Source organism: Canis aureus, chromosome 22, assembly GCF_053574225.1.
Source record: "Canis aureus isolate CA01 chromosome 22, VMU_Caureus_v.1.0, whole genome shotgun sequence".
In the NCBI taxonomy this organism is placed as follows: Eukaryota; Metazoa; Chordata; class Mammalia; order Carnivora; family Canidae; genus Canis; species Canis aureus.
In genome coordinates this window covers 47,361,553-47,380,501 of record NC_135632.1, presented here as the reverse complement: position 1 = coordinate 47,380,501, position 18,949 = coordinate 47,361,553, and positions in this window count along the sequence as shown.

Below are 18,949 nucleotides of genomic sequence, written 5' to 3'. Positions count from 1 at the left end.
CTTGCAACTCATTCCCTTTTCTGTGTGTCTCCTTTTGTTCTAAGGAAAATACTTTAGCATTTATTTAGTTAGTCTATGATTGGTAAGCACTCCCAGTCTTTCTAAGTCATGTATTTTCTTTTTCACATTCACTCTTGGATAACAGTGTAGTTGTGAGTAGAATTCTAGGTTTATACTTTCTCTAAATGTTTGAAAGACAACATTATAGTTGGTTTCCATTTTTGCTGATGAAATGGCTTTTGATTCATGATCTTTCTTTTATAGAAAAGTCTGGGTTTTTAGAAGTCTGAGAACTTTTAATATTTTCTCTCATTCTCTGAGCTCATATGTTTGTGTTTTGAATTTGAAAGATTGTATTTTTCACATCTAGGGTTTCTATTTGGTACTTTTTAAGATATGCCTATACCCTTCTATTCTTGCTTTTGATCATCTTTATGTTTTACCTCTTGATTATCTGAAACTCTTATTATTTCAAGAGCTTAGAATTCTTGTGTTTGGAGGAGATGTGATCATCTCTTTCTTGGTGCTCTCTTCAAATATTCCCTGAGAGACTTAGGGATTGTCTCAATGGGTACATCAGTCCAACCTTTACTATCCTATTATTATCCCTGTACTGAGTCCTCAACTTTGAGCACAAGTTCACTGGTATTACTTCCACGGCCAATGACATCCAGCATCAGCACCATTTCCTTTCTGCCACAACCAGCACCATTGCTACAGGTACAGAGGCTCTTGCAACCCCTTCTGATAATGTCCAACATGGATTCAGTTATATGTAGACCCCTGAAAATGAATACTTTCTCAATTCACATCATTATGCTGGAACAAAGTAAACATGGGAATTCTTTCTTTCTCTACATTGAGATATTTTCTATTATATGGAAACCATAACAAGAGTGTTTGAGCCTCATGATGTTATAATAAATTATGTTCTCAATTTCACAGAAAGATATTTTTTCTCCAAGAAACACACATGGAATTTCTTGAAGTTTCCTAGGCCACAAAGCTTTCAACGAACATCTGTGATGCTCAGTCCAAGACTACAATTATCCTTGGAAATGTTCACTCTCCTGCTCATTTTGGCCTTATTCTCAAGGCCTATGGAAAATTCGTTGCAAATGGACATTTGTACCCCTCCTACCCTTCAAAACCTCAGATCAAAAGATGTACCTGTTTGTTTCAGAGCAGTTTTTACAGAATTGAAATTCTTATGCCAGAAAGTGTGTTAAACTCTGTATATGTACTGGAACGCAAACAAGGATTACTTAGGAAAATCTCTATAGATTAGCAGTATGCCGATATATCTCTGATATGCCCCTACATATGGGCAAAAGATATTTTCTCTTCCAGATTTGTTCAAAATCTAGTAGTGGAGGTGAACAAAGGAATAGATCATCGCAGTACTACATAAGTGCAATTGTGAAGATAAATATTACCTCCAGTCAGACGTGCTCAGAGTATAAAGGACTCACTTTCTTGCAGGACACGTCTCAGTGAGTTTAATGTTGTATTTGCATTTGTTTTGTTTAGTAGCTGCATCAAATGACAGACTCATTAAGCCAAAAACTCAAAATAATTCATTTGTGAAAATATTTCACTACTTCTCTACTGTGTAGCCATAGTAGTTTTCGGAGGGAAAAAAGTAAAAGGAAAAGCATAATAGAAAGTTACAACAGAAAATTCTAACAAGATTTCTACTATCCTTGTTCAACTGTTAATTTAGTTTCACACATTTTGGGGGGCTTTTATTAGCTTTAATAGTGAAACTTAGAAAGTGGAATGAGTAACATAAAATTTTATTAGTAGTTGGAGCTGTTACAGATCATAGTTGAATACAGACATGCATTATAATGAAAAGCAAAAATAGATACATCTAATATTTTCTATTGGAAGAAAAAAGATCCTATTAAAGAAACGAATGTGAAAAAGAGCAAGTAGTAAGTATGGCTATTCCAGTTAAAGTTTTCAGAAGGGAGAAAATATGATAGCTAGCATTTATTAATTTATTCATTTACTCAAGAAACATTTATTAAGTATCTACTGTCTACCAGCTCCTGTATTAGATGCTGATGAAGTACCAAAGAGCAAAACAAGTAAGAATCTATGTTTTTCTGGGACTTAGTTTCTAGTGTGAGAAAAAATAATCAAACATTAACTAGAAAATATATAGATTATGGAAGTGGCCAGTGCTATGGGAAAAAATAAAGCAAGAAAATAGGACATAGTGTCAGAAAACCATGACTTTACACTGGGCACTAAGCAATTCCTTGTGGCATAGCTGATGTTTGAGTAGAGCCAGTGGAGGCAAGTGGAGCAAGTCATAGGTCCATCAGGAGGGAGAGCACTTACTTGCTGTGTTTTACAAGCCACATAGAGAATAATATGGCCATAGAAGAGTAGATGAAAGGAAAGTAGTACAGCTCAAATGTAAAACCAGAGAAGTAATTTTTTCAATATTATGGAGTCATTTCTAAAAGACTCCCCTTGACAATGGAAGCTAGCCTCATCTTACCTTACCAGCCCAGTTTCTTCCTGTTATCTTCTCTGATATCAGGGAGATATCTTGCCATCTATCTATGCTCTGAGCTTATTGAATTCTTGCTATCCTTCCTCCAGATTATCTGTGTTCTTTTCAGCCACCAAGATTTTCACAAAGAAATTCCTTTGCTTAAACAGTTTTCCATTATTCCTTCACTTTAGTGTCAATACTAATCTTACTCAAGAGCTTAAATATATAATTCCTTTAGATTTTCCTTCTCCTAGAATTGGTGAGGCATGACTCCAAGTGCTACCATATTACAATGTGCCTAACTCTTACCACTTACAATCACACCATGTATTAAATGCTGGTTCTGCTTACCTGTCTCTCTATGTCTTCTTGAGTTAAAGAGCCTTATCTTATTTATATATATTTTCCCTATATGCAGCTCAAGTCTTGGCACAAATGTTTATGAATAAACAAAAATTCATTTGGCCTTGAAAATGATGATTACCACGATTACTTTAACCTCAAAAATCATAATAATCTTGCTTTGTAATGAAATGTTCACTGAACATGAGATAATATATTTTTAAAAATTTGACGTTCAGTTTGATTGATTAGCATTAGAAACAGAAAATCCACAAAAAGGGGAATCTAAACACTGAGAAAAAAATCTGAACGATTTCAAGGAAAGCAAAGTAAATTGCTGTTGATATGATTAGTTTCACTCTTTGACACATGTATCTCAGAGGGAAAAAAAACTACTTATGAAGGAGATTAGGCTGTTGATTAGCCTCTAATATGAGAGCAGTATTTCTTATGTATTCAAACTATGTCCTATGAGTGCTTGCACTGAGGGCTTGCATTTCCAAATTTCCAGCACTATTCTCTGTTTGAAGTACTTGAGTTTTTAAATTACATAGATAAGGATCCTTAAAAAATGGTGTCAGAAGAAAAAAAAAGTAGCTGTGATACCTTAATATTTTTGTTAATAAATTAAAATGTTTCATGTAAAACATACCCTCTTATAATGGATATTGCTTTTCCTTATTTCAGTATTTTCAGGTATACTTACATAATCTTGTTAGTTAATGCTATGAAATGGTATTTTAATAATCACAGACAGATGGCTTCTGTTGGTTAAATACGCATCATGCTTTCATATACTTCCATGTCTTGTTGACTAGGGCAAAGGTGAAATTAACTCCAATATATGGCTCCTAAAATTAATCATGTTAGTATGACCACAAATAACTTATGCCAGGATATGTTGATTACTCACTAAAAATATTACTTGCATTAGTAAAAATATGTTATCTGGGCAAAACATACCCCTGATATGAATAAATATCTCAGTGCAATCTTGCATGAATAAAAATATAGACACATATTTTTTCCTGATGATAATCAAATAAGAATGGTTTAATATGATTTGCTTCACATATATGTATGTATAATGTAAATGTATATACATTATTTCTTTCTTTTCTGCTTGCTTCTTTTATTGTTTTCCTCTGTGAAAGTATGAGTGACCAAGTTTAGTTTTGAACTTTAAGCCCTATATTCCTTCATATGCTGTTTTAGCTGAGCTAATAGTAAGATTTATAATAACTAACAGGAAGTGTGATTCCAAGTTCTCTTGATTAATTTCTGGAAAGAGCCATGAAGACAGTGAATAGTTTACTAAATCCAGGTTTGGAAACAACAGGGTATAATTAAGAATACAATGTGAATAGATATTCCTAAAGTCACCTCTAACTGATGCATCCTTACATGGATCTTGTACCTGGCATCCAAAGTATTGCCTAATGTCACTTGCAAAGTGTACAGGATCTATTTTCAAAATATTACTGAATAGATGGAAATAATCATCTGCAGAAAAATAATAGCAAAGAAACCCAGCTTGACATCTTTGGTTGTCTTTGTTTTTATTTTTCTCTGTACTCAAGATCAAGTGTGTTCAGCATAAACTGACCATGATCAAAAGAAGTGTCCCAAAAATCAGTCATCGTAAACACAGCTCACTACACACCATAAATCTAAAAGCTGAATACAGGTAGGTGTCTTCACATGTCTATAAGGTATGTCAGATTTCATTCTCTATCCTGGGAAGTCATTAGATCCAACATTGAATCTTATATCTGGACTTATAAAGAGTTTTCCACTGTAGACTCATCAGAATTGATGAATTAAAAAGACTAATATTACCATGAATTGGCGAACATACAACTCTAAAGGAATGCTCATACATTGCTGGTAGGACTGTAAATTGATGGGAAAAAATTGGTACATTGGTATAAACAACAACACTTTGTTTATATATTTATAGCAGAATTATTTACAATAGCCAAAATATGCAAACAGCTCAAGCATGCATCAATTGATGAATGGATAAATAAGATGTATACACACACACACACACACACACACACAAATATTATTCAGCCATAAAAAAGGATGAAATTGTGTTCCCATTTGGACATGGATGGAGCTAGAGAATATAATGCTAAGTGAATAAGGCAGTCTGAGAAAGACAAATACAATATAATTTCACTTATATGTGGAGTTTAAGAAACAAAACAAATGAGCAAAGGGGAAAAAAGAAAGACAAATCAAGAATCAGACTCTTAATGACAGAAAACAAATTCAAACTGATGGTTACCAGAGGGAGGTGGGTGGGAGCTGGATGAAATAGGTGAAGGAGATTAAGAATACCCTTATCTTGATGAATGCTGAGTAACATAAAGAACTGTTGATTTGCTATATTGTACACCTGAAACTAATATAACACTATATGTTAACTAACTGGAATTTAGATAAAAACTTAAAAAAAAAACATTTTGAAGAAACTTTTGCAGTTTCTACTAAATCTAGGTATACAAATTCCCTTTGACTCAAAAATTCTGTTCATTGGCATATAACCAAAAGAAGTTGCATGCTTATGTATATTCAAAAAATATATGCAAGAATGTTCTTAGATGTTTTAATAATGACAACTAAAAGCAATAAAAAGTCCCACATACCCATTGACAGTAGAATAGGTAAATAACTGTGACATATTGAGAGAATATCACAGAGCATTGAAAAAGAATCAGCTCTGATATACTCAACAGAAAGGATATATTCCATAGATACAATATTGAGTGAAAGAAACCAAACACAAAAGTAGTGAATTTTATATGATTACACTTATACAATGTTCAAAAACTGAAAAATAATCTAAGGTGATAAAACCTAGAATAGTAATTACCCTTGAGGTATACTTATGTGGATGCTCTACATCTTGATTTGGACGGTGTCACATGGATGGTATTCTGTGAAAAAAGCATCAGCCTATATAGATTTGGAATGTGTGTATTTTGTGTTTGTATGCATATGCTTTCTCTCACATTCAGAATATAACCACATCAACTGTCTCGGAACTTAGAGCTCCCTTCTAGCAAATATGCTGGAAGTAGGGAGAGAGCTCTGAGCTGCACAGCAGGTTGATATGGTGATAGGGTAATCAGGCCTTCGACTTGGGACAGGGAGTGTCATGAAATCAGCTGAGGGTGGATTGAGAAGCTAGAAAACAAATAGCAGAGTAGGGGGGAAATACAACTGGGCAATGGGGGAACAGGAATCAGATTCCAAGTTAAGGGGGCGCCTGGGGGGCTCAGTCAGTTAGTCGTCTGCCTTCAGCTCAGGTCATGATCCCAGGACCCTGGGATGGAGCCCCGCATCCGTCCCTGCTGAGCAGGGAGCCTGCTTCCCCCTCTCTGTCTGCCTACTGCTCCCCCTGCTTGTGCTCTCTCTGTGTGTGTCAAATAAGTAAGTAAGTAAGTAAGTAAGTAAGTAAGTAAGTAAATAAATAAATAAATAAATAAATAAATAAATAAATAAATAAATAAAATCTTTAAAAAAAAAAACAAAGGATTCCAAGTTGAGGATTGGGAATAAAAAACAGACAAACATGAGAAGGTTCCAGAGGTTTACTCCAGATACAGGAAGAGGGAGGTACCTAAAGAGTACCTTAAGGCAAAAGGGCAGGTATCAAGAATGTTGAGTTAAGTTAAACATAAGATGTCCTTCTTATTCTGTCTCTTGGGCAGTGATTTCCCCTGGTTCACTTCTGCTCCGTGGGCTTCCTGACGTTTGGAGGCAAGCTCTGTCACATACCTCTCCAGAGTATACCACTGGACAAGCATGTATGGAACATGTACAGTGTGCCAGGTTCAGCAATCATCATTGCATCATCAGATTTAGCACTTGCCTCAAAGCTTCCTCAGTTTTCACAAACCAAGTCATTCCAGTCTGTTACCAAGGCTAGAAGGTAGTGAGTAAGAAATTAAGGAGGCTTGTGCCTGGAATTTTGAGCTATTACTAGAAATACAAGTGTGAATGTATATAGGCCCTGTCTTAACCAGCACAAGATTTACTTGAACATCAAGTTCAAGTATTATGTCTTAGTCAAGATTCCATTCATTAAATGCTGACCGAAATACTGATCAAAAGAAAGAATTCTCATTTTGCTATCTCTGCAATGATGTATATAAGTGAATCAACATGCAAGACTCCAGATTTCAACTGTTTGTTAATGACACCCATTTTGCTCTCAAAAGTATCATGGATAATAACTTAGTTGGATAATAGTAACTTAGTCGGTCATTGGATAATAACTTAGTCGGTCATTCTACTTACCTTGTGGGTCACCCTACCTATGATCTATGCATGTACATCATGTTAATGATTGTCATGTGATATTGAAATGTATTGCTTTTCTGTCTCCCTCCATCAATGATAATTTCATTTTTGTACTTGCCATGTATTCCGTGAGTATTTTCTGAGTGAATATGTGAATCACTGATTTAAAAGCCTGGATGTTTCATGGGTTTCTGGGTGGCTCTGTGGTTGAGCATCTACCTTTGGTTCAGATCGTGATCATGGGGTCCTAGGATCAAGTCCCACATCAGGCTCCTGGCAGGGAGCCTGCTTCTCCCTCTGTCTATGTCTCTACCTGCCTTTCTCTCACTCTCTCTCTCTCTCTCTCTCTCTCTCTCTCTCTCTTTCTCTCTCTCTGTGTGTGTGTGTGTGTGTGTGTGTCTTTCACAAATAAACAAATAAAGTCTAAAGAAAACCAGACTGTTTCTATAGTTTGGTGAAGTAGAAAGTAATATGGATAACTAATATGGGAGTTGTTTGCCTGGATGTATCACAAAGCTGGCTCAGGAGAGCAGTAGTTTAAAAGTGTAAAACAAAACAAAACTAGTGACTACAATAGGCATCCAGAAGAAGCATTTATTAGCTAAATATATTCTAATTCAGGAAATAAAATCTCTCTTGGATATTTCAAGTTATGCTAGTTAGAATTTATAATCAACCCATAGTCATTTATCTCATTTCAAAAATAGACAATTATACTGTCAAGTTCAGGTCAGGTAGCTTGTTAGGTAGAGTTTATCTGGAATGAAGTGTGGAAAAAGGAGGAAATCATCCATCACTTAAAGCTATATTAAGAAAGCTAAGCCATCACTGCAAGTATGTGCTTCATCAGCATGATTGCATATTTTTGTTAACATTTTTAGCTTCAAAGTCTCTTCTTTTAATTGAAATCCAATATGTGTTTATTGCTGACACATGTTAAAAATCTTGCTTATACAGTACATAGATCTCTCTCCCAATCCAATAGTCCTACATTGTTTGTTTCCTAATTAGCACAGATACTATATGAAAAATGCAAGAGACACTGCCAGGTGAAGATGCCTATCAGTTTTAATTTTTTTTTTTTTTTTTTTGTCCTGGATAGTCCAGAGGTACTGATGGTTTGGGCTCATCTTGAAGGCTCTCTTAATGAGCACATTTTCCAGGTGTGTTTCACATAATACTAATTTGGAGGTATTTTTAGTAAGTTCTAGATTCACCTCACATAGTGATTGGTGGCAGTGTTGAACAGCAGGGATCATACTTTCTTGTCTAGATTGATCCAGAGTTTGAAATGAAGTCAAATAGGGTAAGTGTCCTGATAACAGAATGGCATAAGCTGCAGAAGACTAATTATAAAATGTGCTCTTTACTTTGAAGCTATTTAAAAAACTCACTACCTAGTCTGCAGCAGAGCTTGAGAAATAGACTTCAAATCTTCTATAGAATTATTATTTTTAATTAAAATACATTTGTTCTTGTGTTCTAGCCACAGCTAGACAATTAGTGGCCTATGGACTGTATTTATGGTACCATGCAATACCCTCCCTGTCTCTACCCTACACACACACACTTTACAATACACCAGCCTTATATGTATAATGAAATTTGTGCCCCTGTGCTGGCACTGACTAGTTATTTACTTTCTCTTTACTGTCTGAAATCAAAGCCATTCCTGCCTTCATTTTTGTATTCCTAATGTGTGGTACATTATCTGATATACTGAAGGAGCTCAGTAAATAATTGATAAATGAGTAAAACCTTGGGCAAACTATGATAAGCTTGTGTCCTCAGCTATAAGATGGAAATGATAATATCTGACCCATATTGCTATTGTGAAACAGATACCTCACACAAAGTATGAAATTCCACATCTAAAATACAAAATAGTATACCAAGGAATTAAGAGTTATATTTTCAAAATAAATTAATATGATTTTCTTTTCTTGCATATAAGTATCCCTGAATTTAGCCGGGAATATCTATGGTCTCAGAAAGGATTAAGATGAAAGATAGCTGATCATTTATTTAAAGGGAGTTGTTCGTTGGTGGAGGAGGGTAGTGGTGGTAGTGCATTTGCACACAGGTCAACACTAAATGTATTAATTCATTCCCCATACGTGACCACTGTCAATTAGAGAAGTATGCTGACATATACTGAGAGTCAACTTTATTCCTGTTGCAGCGCTATTTAATTTACAAACATCTTGTCAGCTAGTCATTACAGCAAACTCTGAGTTTGAAATTATTACCTACATTTAACAAAGGAGGGCACTAAGGTGAGAGAACTCATGTGCTGATGGTGGATTGGTATTCAAAATGCAACTTTCTCAGAATCATGTTTCTTAGGGGTCCAGCAGCCTGAGAGAGAAGAAAAGGGAATGTTCTAGGCATAGGGAAGACCTGAGTGAGTGCATCATGAAACTCCCAGATGCGTCTGTGAATTGTCTTTTCTAGTTTATATTCCCTACAATCTTTAAATCAGAGCAAGATAGAGTTAGACAAGACTTCATTAAATTTGATCTAACTCCCTGACCTTATTTATGTCAATGATAAACTATTCAGTGGCATTTTGTCTCTGTCCTTCTTCAAATTTCTCCTCTTCACCAAGAAAACCCTCAGGTTTCTTAATCCAAAAGGAAGTAATTACAATCAGAAGTATGGCTATCATTTGCTTAGTACATTTTCTAGTAGCAGCCAGTCTTCTAAATGTCAAGCCTGTAAGTTAATTTTATCCTAATTTTACAGATGAGTAAGCTGAAGCCCAGAGACATTAGTGGTTTATTCAAGGTCAAAATTTAGTATGGGACAGTCTCTTCTCTCTGACTCTAACATCTCTTTTCTTTACATCATGCTTCATCTTAGATTGAAATCGTTCAGCATAGCATACACAAAAATCTAACCAAACCAACCAATACACAAGCAAACAAACAAAATGAGGCTGGAAAGTCTTGTGCCAGAAATAATGCACTCCAAAGTAAATGGAGATGTGTCAGAAAGGACATCAGATTTTGAAAAGTCTCCAGTTTATCTGTCACTTTACTTCATTCTATTGTTGCTGCTAATTATTACTGCTCCATATAATTAATTACTTCTGACCTCTAGAGCATATATATTCTCTCCTATTTCTTTGTTTTTACACACTTTCAACTGCTATGATGTAATTCATGATCTGGTTGTAATACTCACTTATCTACTGAATGCCTATTTAAACTCTAAATCTTTTGATGGACACCGAGACTCCTTCCACAGTTTGGCTATTGTGGACATTGCTGCTATAAATATCTGGGTGCAGGTATCCCGGCGTTTCATTGCATCTGTATCTTTGGGGTAAATCCCCAGCAGTGCAATTGCTGGGTCATAGGGCAAATCTATTTTTAACTCTTTGAGGAACCTTCACACCGTTTTCCAGAGTGGCTGCACCACTTCACATTCCCACCAACAGTGCAAGAGGGTTCCCTTTTCTCCACATCCTCTCCAACATTTGTGGTTTCCTGCCTTGTTAATTTTCCCCATTCTCACTGGGGTGAGGTGGGATCTCATTGTGGTTTTCATTTGTATTTCCCTGATGGCAAGTGACGCAGAGCATTTTCTCATGTGCTTGTTGGCCATGTCTATGTCTTCCTCTGTGAGATTTCTGTTCATGTCTTTTGCCCATTTCATGATTGGATTGTTTGTTTCTTTGCTGTTGAGTTTAAGAAGTTCTTTATAGATCTTGGAAACTAGCCCTTTATCTGATATGTCATTTGCAAATATCTTCTCCCATTCTGTAGGTTGTCTTTTAGTTTTGTTGACTGTATCCTTTGCTGTGCAAAAGCTTCTTATCTTGATGAAGTCCCAGTAGTTCATTTTTGCTTTTGTTTCTTTTGCCTTCGTGGATGTATCTTGCAAGAAGTTACTGTGGCCGAGTTCAAAAAGGGTGTTGCCTGTGTTCTCCTCTAGGATTTTGATGGAATCTTGTCTTACATTTAGATCTTTCATCCATTTTGAGTTTATCTTTGTGTATGGTGAAAGAGAGTGGTCTAGTTTCATTCTTCTGCATGTGGATGTCCAATTTTCCCAGCACCATTTATTGAAGAGACTGTCTTTCCTCCAGTGGATAGTCTTTCCTCCTTTGTCGAATATTAGTTCACCAAAAAGTTGAGGGTCCACTTCTGGGTTCTCTATTCTGTTCCATTGATCTATGTGTCTGTTTTTGTGCCGGTACCACACTGTCTTGATGACCACAGCTTTGTAGTACAACCTGAAATCTGGCTTTGTGATGCCCCCAGCTATGGTTTTCTTTTTTTTAATTCCCCTGGCTATTCGGGGTCTTTTCTGATTCCACACATTGGAATATTACTCAGCCATTAGAAATGACAAATACCCACCATTTGCTTCAACGTGGATGGAACTGGAGGGTATTATGCTGAGTGAAATAAGTCAATCGGAGAAGTACAAACATTATATGGTCTCATTCATTTGGCGAATATAAAAAATAGTGAAAAGGAATAAAGGGGAAAGGAGAAAAAATAAGTGGGAAATATCAGAAAGGGAGACAGAGCATGAAAGACTCCTAACTCTGGGAAACGAACTAGGGGTGGTGGAAGGGGAGGTGGGCGGGGGTGGGGGTGACTGGGTGACGGGCACTGAGGTGGCTTGACAGGATGAGCACTGGGTATTATTCTATATGTTGGCAAACTGAACACTAATAAAAAATAAATTTACAAAAAAATATGCAAAAATGTCTTAATAAATTCATAAATATGAAAAAAAAACCTCTAAATCTTAGGTTAAAATCTCCCTCCTCCTTGATATCCTTTTCAACTGCCTTACAAGGACTTAAGGCTTTCTCTTCAGTATGCACATATTAAGTGCTTCCATTCCAGGTATAGTTTATCATTATATTAACTCAGAGTTATTTGAGAGTTGTGATGTTTACTTTTATATGTCAAGCTGGCTAGGTCCTGAGATGAAGATATTTGATCAAATATTATTTCAGATTTTTCTAGATGAAATTATTTTTATACAAGATTAACATTAAATCAGACTTTGAGTAAAGCAGGCTATCTTCCATTCTAGTGGGCCTCATCCAATCAGTTGAAGGCCTTAATAGAAAAAGACTAACCTTTCCTGATGAGAAAAAACTGCCAACAGTCAGCATTTAGACTAGAACTACAGCATCAACTCTTTCTTGGCCTCCAGCATGCTGGTCTCTTCTGTATATTTTGGACATAACAGTCTCCACAACTATATTAGCCAATTTCATAAAATAAATCTTTCCAGATAGATAGGCAGATAGGTAGATAGAAAGATAATATAGATACAGGTATAATTTTCTGAGTGTTCTGTTTTTCTGGATAATTCTAAGACAAAAACCCTGTCTTGTCATCTTGGTATTCTTAGATACTAGAGAGTTTGGAGCAGCATGTTCTCAAAGAATGAAAGGATGAGAGATTTCATAAGAATGGGAAAAAAATGGGATGGTACTGGGTGATATGGAAAAGTCATAAATATATTTAGTATAACAAGAGCAAAGAGATTAGATTTGTTTAGGTTATATGAGAGTAGGTTTTTTTTTAATTTTTATTTATTTATGATAGTCACAGAGAGAGAGAGAGAGAGAGAGAGAGGCAGAGACATAGGCAGAGGGAGAAGCAGGTTCCATGCACCGGGCGCCCGACGTGGGATTGGATCCCGGGTCTCCAGGATCGTGCCCTGGGCCAAAGGCAGGCGCTAAACCGCTGCGCCACCCAGGGATCCCGAGAGTAGGTTTAAATTAAAATGCTTTTAAAAATTATGTTCTACAGTGTGTTGGCATATAGTATATGCTGGCCATTAAGAAAAAAATGTTTTTCTATTCATATACGGAAAAAATAGATGGAGTCTTTAAATAACCATTCAAAGAACCTTTCAAAAGAAGATATCACAGAAATCTCTAGGGTATTAGGTCTATAGGATAAATCAGTATTGTACCATATGGAAAGCCGGTTTGCAATAGATGATTGGAATCTTGGTCTGGCTAACCACCAGGAAAGAATTGTGGAATTATCCAGTGATTCTGCCTGCATATATTATGTTATATTTGAACAGAGTCTAAAAACCATGATTGCTGGATACATGGAAGACATATGAGTCAAAAAAAAAAAAAAAAAAAACTGTCTTTTTCACCTAAATTGTGAATTCATATATACGAAAAGTATTCTTAAATTATATGAAAAATGCCTTTGAGCAAATTCCAAATTACTCTTATTATAAAGAACTAAATTATACAAAATTGATACTATATTTGATAATTTGAGACCTATAATCATATTAGCTTAAAGTGTTTAACACTCTTATAGAATTAAAGCACCTTAAAGATAAAATAAGTTCTGAATTCTTATAAGGCAGAGCTTCTCAACTAGAGTGTGATTTTGCTCCTCCTGGAGGATATTTAGCAAAGTTTATAGATATTTTCGATTGTCACAAGTCAGAGGCATACTACTGGTACCTAGTAAATAGAAGTTAGGATGCTGCTAAATATTCCACATTATGAAGGAAAGCCTCCCACAGTGAAGAATTACTCAGTCCAACAGGTCAATGTGCCAAGTTGAGAAACCTATCCTAGAGATTTTGGATTTTCCTTGAGGTGATCTGGAGCCATCTAAATAATTAATATCAGCATTTTCAAGGTCTTTACAGAAGCAGACCTAAACAACGCCTACCTCCTTGGATGCAGATTTTATTATTTCCCTTTCTCACTTGTGGCAATAAACAAAGGCCATCGAGATGAAAACAAGTGAAGGTTATCTTTATATATAACCCAGCCATCATCAATTTGTGTTTTTGGTCTCTAACAGCCCCACCCACAGACATAACTGCATGGGTTCCAGCATGAATGCTTGACTTAGATCTAAGGATGTCCACTACTAGGCATCTGTGACTCAACCCAGAAAGCACAATTTGAAAGGTTTATACAAATGAGTTTCCAAGTAGGAGATGAGACAATATGTAACTATTAACTTTAGAAAGTTTAAAAAGGGGATCCTACTCTCTTTATAATTCCATTATAGTTTATACATATGTTATTTTTCATGGGTACTCCCAACTCTATGCCTTGATCTTTTCTGCTTGGATTGTATATTCCTTATTTCCTTGCCTGCAAACTCTAGGTCAGTCCCTTCCAGTACAGAGCTCACAAAATAGATCCGAATATGGGAATAAAATTTAAAACAATGAAAACTAAGCCTCCCTGCTTCTGGCATCAACAAGGTAGCAGTTATTAACAATTCCAGGAACAACATGAGAAAGGAATAATCCCAGATTATAGCAGCCCAGGAGGAAGTAGTATTTTACTGGTGAGTCTTTAAAGAAGCATCTTCAGTTCCACAGCAACACACGATAACTTTTGGACTCTGACCCAGACACATCAATACTTTTGGTGCATGGGAATCATGCCTCTCTTTCAGCCATCTTCTTCACTCCTATGCCCCTAGTCTTCTTATACCAGGTCCCTACACTCATATAAGTATATTCAGTGTACCTATTTATATAGAGATATACATCTATCTATCTATTGAGAGAATTACTACTATATACAAGATTCTAACCAATATACTCATAAGTAATGCTCTGGGGAAAATGTTGAGGCTTTGAAAAAGAAACTTTAATTTCACTTAATATAAGTAGAATTTATTAATATCTGATATTTATTGAATATCAGATATTAATTGACTCATGGTTGAACTTAATCTTATCAACAGTGTATTGTTCAAGTAGCCAAGACTGGTTCAAGTACCTGAAGACTCTTAATTCTTTACTTCTACCTCTGTTATGAAGAATCATTGTCTGAGTTTTTTCAAATATGTTACAGAGAAATTACTTCCATTAATTTCCATTAATGAAATTTCTTCCATTATTGTTGGTTACAAAAAACATGCTTACTCAGCAAAGCCATCTATGATGTTCGCTTGGCTACCTTGAAAAACAAAGTATCTACTTTTCCTTTTGGATCATGCTTCCTGTTGATAAACCAAATACAGTTTTAGAGAGTGAAGGGTCATGCTGCTACATCAGCTTCTTCTTAAAGCCACGTCTATATAGGGCTAGGTTCTTTCTGAAATAAATATGCCTTGTAGTAGAATATTTAAATTTTCTAATTGCTTTTCCTTTAAAGCCATCTCTTGTGTTTGGAAAGAAAAGAAAAAGAAAAGGAAAAGAAAAAACTCTGTCTCCCTCACAATGCACACATCCCTTTACCTCATTACACAAGGCTTTCTTGTATTTAGTAAGTTTTCCTGATTTTATTTACATCAGAATACAGATTTAGAGTTCAGTTCTAATAAGATTGAAACAAGGTGTGAGTAGAACCTAAGATGGCAAATTTTGCAGTAATCTTTCCATTACTAGAATCCAATTTCTGCATATATTGTCTTAGAAATAAAGCTGGAATGACAGCAAAAGAAAAAACAACTCATTCTTTTCAGCCTAATTGATTTAGGGAAAGCAATAATCCTTTGATAATTTCTTCCATCAGAGCATATGTTGTAAAGAAGCACATTTAGAACAAAAGTAAGCTACATCAAGTACCAAGAAATAATGCAAAGAATGGTTTGCTTTCTGAATATGTGAGATTTTCAAGAAGCAAAGAAAGAGCCTTTTTCTATGGGATATGCAAACTCTTTCTAAGCAACAGCCACAAATTCTTGTGGGATACCAATCTTGCTATTTCAGGTTATTTCAGAGTGATACTGACTTCTTCCCTCATGGACTATGTTGTTTGAAAGTTGTAATCCAATTCAAAGTAATTTGGATTGCAAAAACACCAATTTTGAGGAAAAGTGTATTTGTTTTAAGAGATAGAAGTATCTCACAGTGTATCAGTTGGCTTCTACTGAAAAACACACCATCCCAAAGCATAGTGCCTTCATCTTAGTCTGTTTAGATTGTTATAACAAAAAAAAAAATTTATTCTGGGTAGCTCAAACAGGAAACATTTGTTTTTGCACAGTTCTGGAGGCTGGGAAGTCCAAAATCAAGGTGCTGGCAAATTCAGCTTCTGGTGACCGTCCATTTCCTACCGAGTTCATAGATAGCTATTTTCTTGCTGGGTCCTCACATGAAGGAAGGAGCAAGGAGCTCTCTGGGGTGTCTTTTATAAGGATACTAATCTCATTCAAGAGGGCTCCACCCTCTTGAGCTAATCATATCCCAAGGCCCCCACCTTCAAATACCATCATATTGGACATTAAGTTTCAACATGTGAATTTTGGGAGCATACAAACATCAGTCTTTAGCAGCCTTAAAACAAGAAACATTTATAGGCACCAGGGCTCTGCCAATTATGGGTCATGGACCACCATATCAGACCAGCAGCCAGTTCTAGTATAATTCAAGGGTGGTTTCCACACTTTTAAAGGATTATAAATGAACAAAGAAGAATATGATATAGAGAAGTTATTTGGCTCACAAAGCCTAAAGTATTTATTTTCTGGCCCTTTCTAGAAAAACTGTGCCCACATCTGGTTTAGCTCATGCTTCTGTTATTCAGAAACACCCTGGGCTCAGCAGTCTGGGTTGTTTTTTGGGTTTTTTGTTTGTTTGTTTGTTTTGTTTTGTTTTGTTTTGTTTTGTTGGTGTTCACTAGGTTCTGTCACTCACCTATGGTCAGAAGCTTGTCAATTAAGGGGCTCTGCTTGTGGAATTAATGGCTGTTGATTGGGAGTTGGGAGTAACCAGACTTATCATCCACTAAGTAACCCAGACTTCTTTACATGGGGGCTCCAAGAAGGAATACAGTAGTACCCAAGGCTTCTCCTTCACATTTTATAGGCTAAAGTAAGTCTCAAGACTGGGGGATGAGAGGGTTATGTGTAGCTGTGTTTACAAACTACCACACGCAGAAAACAAGGGCTACAAGAGCAACGGACATTTCCCTGAACTGTAACAACAAAGTGGAAAGCTTTCAGCCACTGTAACCTCCATCCTGAGGCTCTCCTGCTTTCACATTTACATTTTGCTTTCTCTGTATTTTTTTTTTAAGATTTTATTTATTTATTCATGAGAGAGAGAGAGAGAGGCAGAGACATAAGCAGAGGGAGAAACAGGCTCCATGCAGGGAGCCCAAGGTGGGACTCAATCCCGGGTCTCCAGGATCACGCACTGGGCTGAAGGTGGCGCTAAACCGCAGAGCCACCCTGGCTGCCATTTCTGTATTTTTATATCTTGGTATCCACTCTTTGGCATGGTTCCCATGCCTCTTCATTCTTAGCCTTCTGTGGCTTTCTCTGCTTCTCTTTACCTAGATGCCAACTGTATCTCAGCCACCCCGAGCTCATATAGAACTTCTGGGGTAAGTAGTATCCTTTTCCTCTGTCAAACACACTTGGCAAATGAAGCACAGGCTGGTTTTTAGGCAATGTAATTTCATGGGTAAAACTTGCAAATTCATTTCCAGGAGCCCTAGTCACAGCCTAGTTCCAGATGCCTATGTATCTGCTCACTATGAGTATCAACTAAAACTGACTTCAGCAAGAATCTGACTATGTCTCGTTTCAAATACTTGTTCCTGGCCTATTTGGAGCTCACAGGTGACTAGAGGCATCCTGTGTCCCAACACCTATCCTGGGAGAAAACATCAGCACAAGCTCTGAGAAGCACAACTGGTCAAACTTTTAAAAGAGGTTGTAGAGAAGAAATGATTAGGAAGAATGGCTTGGACTCGTGAATATATTTTGTGCTAGAAATTGGAAGAAGGCTGAGCTTTATTTTATATTTACCTAGAGATTATAAATGACACAAGAACACATTTCTATCTCTGCTATATGTTTTGTATGTTATTATATAAAAACAACATGCTATAATAAACTGATTAAAGAAAAAGGTTTTGCTTTCATAACTTTTTCTCAGTGGGTACCTGAATATTGATGTAATTTTTTAAATAGGTTTTCTCAACCCATGTATCATTACCTCACTATCTGGAAGGATATAATGCCTGGAAAATTTAATAAAATAACACAAAGATGAGGTAAATATTATCAGATAATACTTTGCAATGAAAACTATGTAAAATTTACCAGTTTACTCAAGCATAATTGCATATAATTAAAAACATGCTATGAGATCTGTTATGAATTTTCAACTAATGAAAGCATTTAATTAGTTCTGAGTAAGAAAAGAGGCTACATAACCAGTATAGATTTTCTTTATCGTTCAAATTCTTTTCTTCTGGATAATTCATGCTCTGTTTATCGCCTTCCCACTGGTGCTGAGAAATCAGTATATGGTCTTTTATTATTATTATTATTATTATTATTATTGTAAGATTTTATTTATTTATTTATTTATTTATTTATTTATTTATTTATGAGAGAGAGAGAGAGAGAGAGAGAACCCAAGCAGAGGGAGGGGCAAAGGGAGAGGGAGAAGCAGGCTTTCCACTCAGTAGGGCTCAATTCCTGGGCCCCAGAGTCACAACCTCAGTCAAAGGCAGATGCTTAACCAACTAAGCCACTCAGGTGCCCCTCAATATCTGTTCTTATATTCCCCTATTCCATATTACTTTCCTCAGTTTCTAAATGCATTATCAAACCACATTATGTAACTTAAAACTGTAAAGTATTTATCAAGAGTGCCTCGTTTCCTCCAGAAACCAGGGATGCCTTCTCATTTTACTTAGTACTGTCTGTCTTGCTCGGTGAGGGGGCAAAAAAACAATTTGCATTTGGTGATCTCTTTAGCAAAAAAGATCAGTGGATCCATGCCTATTTCTGTCATTTTGTATGCCTCTGTTTTTGGTACAAAACTCAGAAGACTTACTCTGAAAGA